This window comes from Haliotis rubra, unplaced genomic scaffold (assembly GCF_003918875.1).
Source record: "Haliotis rubra isolate DU_JTF1 unplaced genomic scaffold, ASM391887v1 Scf537, whole genome shotgun sequence".
Classification (NCBI taxonomy): Eukaryota; Metazoa; Mollusca; class Gastropoda; order Lepetellida; family Haliotidae; genus Haliotis; species Haliotis rubra.
The window spans coordinates 176,727-182,726 of record NW_025767232.1 but is presented as its reverse complement, the minus strand read 5'-3'; positions in this window follow the sequence as shown (position 1 = coordinate 182,726).

Sequence of the window (6,000 nt, the reverse complement as noted above, 5' to 3'; positions counted from 1 at the left end):
ATACATATTTTGTATTAAAGTCAGTATTTTACCTTTGATACCAGTTTGTCTTAATTTGGTTCACAATTCTCCAAACTTTATCAAATGCTTTAGAAAAATCTATAACGGCACAAAAGAGTTTCTTTGTAATTTCTTCAAACGATGAAGCGTGAAGCGCCTTTAAATCATCTTGAATGTTTTATTTGTCAACAATCTTGTCACCGAAACTGGCACTCACGAACTCGATGCTTGATTCGATACTAGTCACAGGATCATGGCATAAACAAGGGAAGCAACTCTGCACAGTGAATTGCAGGGACCATAAACAACTCACAACCCATGCCCTATCAGTGACAGTGTTTGACATAACCACCACTCCTCAGGTACAAGATAAGGGATAATTTGTGGTCAGACCATAATAGATTAATTATTATTCTCCACGTGGCCACATCTCCTGATTTTCTCCATTCAGATATAGAAATACTGATGATATCATTATACTGTTAAATTCCGAGTTCTAGAGGAGGCTAATGAGTTAATCTCTTTGTAAATAATTGCCCTGAATGAAGCACACATATAATGCTTTTCTTTTCCCTTGAAGTGTTGCAAAAATTGATCAATGGGTGAGTGAGTTTAGTTTTACGCCGCACTCAGCACTATTCCAGTTATATGGTGGCGATCTGTAAATAATCGAGTCTGGACCTGACAATCTGATCAATGGTAGCTAGTCCTAAAATAACAAGTGAAAAAATCAAATCTGTACATTTTCCAGTAAAGAATGAAATAAAATCAAAAGAAAGATTTAAATGGTTCTTTTTCATTTGCTCATCAATTTAACTGTTCTCATGAATATGTCAAATTGAACCTAAATATAACATGAAGACATTAATAACAGCTGTCATGGTCGATTCAATGGTTGGAAAGTGACACAAATCGATCACCCAGGAAATTAATTAATAACACAACCTGCCAACCATGCAGATGTGTAACCTCTTTCTTTGAAGTAATCAGAGTTGTGATCCACAAGGTATTTTAAGCACTACAATATCTGTAGGCCTATGAGAGACAATATATACTGTCGTAATATATACTAATATAAAATAGCCTTAAATAAACATGCAGCAAAGCACTTTGCATGAAATTTGATGTGATGTATCGCACATGGCAAGTGCACTTTGTACACAATGAACTTCACTCGTTAATTTCAGGCTAAGGTGCGCGCACGTCAACACACTTCATGCCACAACTTAGAGAAAATCTGCATCTCCGCGCCATGGGTATGCTGCAGACTGGAATGACCCAAAATGAAGTGGCCAGACATTTTGGTGTCCATCGAAACACGATCTCATCTCTCTGGAGACGTTTTCAAGGACATTCGGCTAACCCATCTAAGAAATCGATTCCAGACTGCTCGGTCCATTCCTAACTTATGCCCAATCAGTTCCAGGACTGAACGGAACCGACTCAGGGAGCACATCATCCGGCCCCGACGGCCTGCAATACGTCTAATTTTGCTCCAACGTCACTGACAGGCACGTCTTGCCTGGTGTAGACAGCGTCTATGGTACAGGAGACAAGATCTGGATGGTGTTTTGTTCACTGACGAGTTGAGATTTCATCTGGACAGCTCAGATGGCAGGGCAAGGCTGTAGAGACGGCGAGGTGAAAGGTGCGTTGACGCGTGCGTTGTTCAACGTCAACAGTTTGGTGTCGACAGCGTTATGGTACGGGGGATCATCACATCTCATGGTCTGACACAACTTGTCATTGCCAATGGCAATCTGACAGGTCTGCGATACAGAGATGAGATCATTGAGCATCATGTGCAGCCGTTCATTCAAAGACAGAGACGTACACATAACTTCACTCTTCAGCAAGATAATGCCCGTCCACATGTCGCTCGTGTTGTGACAGATTTCCGGAGACAGAATTCCGGTACTCCCCTGGTCATCTGTTTCTCCGAACCTGTCCCCTATCGAGCACGCTTGGGATGCCCTGGAATGGAGCCACGTTTACGTCCAGCCCGGAATCAGCCATTGACGTTAGCTTAATTGGGACAAGCGTTGGTTCAGACATGGAACAACATTCCCAAAGCTTTCTTCAATCGCTAAGTGTCGTCTATACGTCGCCGTTGTCAAGTCTGCATCAACGCCAATGGTAGATACACACGATAATGAATGTATTAACTTTATCTTCAAGGGCGCGTCACGATGCCTCGTGTCAAATCATACAGATTTCGATATTATCCTGTCAACAGTTAAACAGTGATAAGGATAGCACCAAAAATCATTTTATTATCCTTTTGCATTAAAAAAATGGCATAACATAAAAAAATGCACAGTTACTTTATTCCAGTAGTATAGTTCAGTGAGTGAGTGAGGTTTTACAATATACATGCCACTTTGTGTATTGTGTGTGAAATAAACCTTTATTTCCACACAATATTTACGAGAGATGTTATCAATGGCACTTTTCATATCAATAATAGTTTAAGATTCTTCCCTTCAACAACATTTCAAACGTTTTCTTTTAGCCTGCAAAGCTAGCATCGTTTGTCCTGTACATTAGAGCACCTTTACCCCTTTTAACAAATGGCCGGTCTTCTTCAAAGCCACCACGAAAGGTTAAAATAACTCGGGGCAGTCCAGTAAAGGCTCAAGATTTTTTATGATAATTTCATATCTGAAAATAATTTTCCCAAAGTCTGTCAGAAATGGGACAGCGAATTGAGTGATCATTTAAATTGGATTACTATATTTCTACCATATAGACAATCTAACAAAGACACAAAACTCATTGAGTTTCAATATAAATTTATATATAAAGCTATTTATACAAAAAGGGAGTTTATTAAAATGAAACTGGTTGATAATGATTTATGTTCATCGTGTGGTTCGGTGAGAGCATCTATGATGTATATATTGAATGTCCAACTATTAGACTGTTTTGGAAAGAATTCATCAATCTTGTTAATAGACTATGGAACATAACATATGAACTTTCTATTGTAGATATTTTATTTTGCTGCAATAGCAACCACCTACTCAACCACATGATTTTATTGGCCAAACGCCATATATTTGTAATGAACATAAAGGGTTTGAAACCCAGTTTTAATACCTATAAAGCAGTATTAAAAGATGTGTATCAAATTAAAAAATATATTTGCTCGAAAAATGTAATAATTTAATAGAAAACTGGTTGTACAGTACAACCAAAAATTATTGAGAATTTAAAGATTGTAATTATGTTTTTTTCACTCATTACTCACGTATTAAATGTGAATATTAGCAGAACATAACTCCAGATTCAAAGACAGGTGAACAGTTAGTATTTTGTCAAGTCACCATGGGCAGCAATGCAGGCTTCAATGCGGCGGGGCATACTACTGATCAAAGAAGTTAGAAGGTCGTGGTCCATGCTGTCCCAATATCGGACCACCTCTTCTTTCATTTCAGCAATATTTGTCAGATTTTTCTTATTGACACTTTCCTTCATAAGTCCCCAAACATTTTCTATTGGATTTAGGCCAGGGCTATAGCTTGGCCAATCTAATAATGTCATATTTTGGGTCCGAAACCAGGCCTGTGAATGCTTTGAACGATGTTTTGGGTCGTTGTCCTGCTGGAAAATCCAAACATTTCCATAGAACACGTGAGCAGATGGAAGTAAATGTCCCTTGAGAATATCTGTCTACCGCTCACTGTTCATATTCCTTCAAATACACAGAGGGGCGTTGCCCTAACACAGATATGCCACCCCACACGTTAAATTTCGGGCTGTACTTGTTGTCCTACGTGAATAAAAAAAACAGTAAAAACAAAAACTCGGGGTAGTTGGGTAGCCTTGTGGATAAATCGAGATAGTCATAAGTGCCATACATTAGCATTAACTTACGACTATCTTAGCGCTAAGAGAGCTTCGAAAATCTAGGCCCTGCCATGGTGTATTAATGGGTACAATGTGTGAAGCCCATTTCTGGTGTCCCTCGCTGTGATATGGCTGGAATATTGCTAAAAGCTGCGTAAAACCGTTCTCACTCAATATGCCTTATACAAACAGATGTACTTTAACTTCCCTGGTCAGACACTTACGTCTGGCCAGCTGTTCCATGGGACTGAGCATGCTCAACTTCATCTTAATCCAAACCCCCCAAATCCCTAGTCCTGATAGACGCAGTCTTACCAAGCCTCCCTTAGATCAATATTCTCCAAGTATCTCGACAGTTTCGTGTTCCAGTCAGACAACACGCTTCTGTTTCCTCGTGTACATCCTGGTCAATGAGACCTGTGTGTCATGCATTATCAATGGGTCGTGTCTGACCATGATGGATTAATGAACAAATCACCTCGCCCATGACACTATACCACTAACAAGGTATCCCTATTTAGCATTTGATCATGCTTACAGGACCAGTAGTGACCGGCACAAAATACACATGGAGATCCGGGTTAGAACAGGGCCTAGATTTTCGGAGCTCTCTTAACGCTAAGATAGTCGTAAGTGCCATACATTAACATTAACTTACGACTATCTTAGCGCTAAGAGAGCTTCGAAAATCTAGGCTGACTGACTGAGTTTGGTCTTACGCCGCTTTTAGCAATATTCCAGCAATATCACGGCGGGGGACACCAGAAATGGGCTTCACTCATTGTATCCATGTGGGGATTCGAACCCGGGTCTTCGGCGTGACGAGCCAACGCTTTAACCACTAGACTACCCCACCGCCCCTCCGAAAATCTAGGCCCAGCATTCCATGCTTGTCGTAAGAGGCGACTGCAGTAACTGGATCGGGTGGTCAGACTCGCTGACTTGGTTGACACATGGAGATCCGGGTTAGAAGTGGTCTCCAGCAACCCATGCTTGCCGTAAGGGGCGACTAAGGGGATCGGGTGGTCAGGCTCGCTGACTTGGCTGACACATGGAGATCCGGGTTAGAAGTGGTCTCCAGCATCCAATGCTTGTCGTAAGGGGCGACTAAGGGGATCGGGTGGTCAGGCTCGCTGGCTTGGTTGACACATTGCATCGTATCCAAATTGCGTAGATCGATGCTCATGCATTTGGTAACTGGTTTGTCTGGTCCAGACTCGTTTAATTACAGACTGCTACCATATAGTGGAAATATTGCTGAGGCATAAAACTACCAGCAGAATTTCATTTAAATATGAAGTGAAGAGGGAATTCAGTTGCGTTTTAAGATTACTGTACGGAGACTTTCCATATTGCGATGTGCAAGCCTGTGTGTGACTGCTTGTACTAGTCCGGGCACATTTTGGTTTTATATTGCTGGCCCACTGTGATACTTGTATACCCCTCAGGGTGCCGTTGTACAAAGCGATCTTAGCGCTAAGGTGACTGTAACTCCGATACTAGTCTCTCGTACAGATCCTGAAGCAAATATATCCAAGAAAGCCCACACAAGTCTAGAAAATGTGGCAAGTCTTGATTTCCTCAGCTTCAGGAAAAATGAAGAAAGTCTCAGGGCTCCTTTTCATTATATTTTATATTTTTTTTACTATGAACTTTTTTTCAGTAAAATATGTTCATTTCAGAGACTAGTTGTTAGTCTACTCCGATACCTTAACACAGACTTAAGGTAGTCTTAGCGCTAAGGTTGTTTTGTACAACGGCACCCTGGTACACTTACTGAGCCCACTGTGATACTTGTAGACCCCCTGGTATACTTACCGAGCCCACTATGATACTTGTATACCCCCTGGTATACTTACTGAGCTCACCAGTGCTTGTTTTATCCCCTAAATGTGTGTCAGCCTGTCTGTTCCTTTGTCTGTTTAACTTTGGACTTCATGTTTCAAAATCATTGATCCATCTGTGGCAACAGCTGTTTACATTTGCCTTTGCCATTACACGACGATTACCCAACTAATGGACCGGTTTGAAACAGGTTTGAAACAGGCCCGTTTAAGAACAAATAGTGTCCCCTCTGCTAGTATAGGCATGTTTAGGAGCACAGATCAGTGAGCACAGCCCTATGTTGGGTCACAGCTCTTTGTTGGGTCA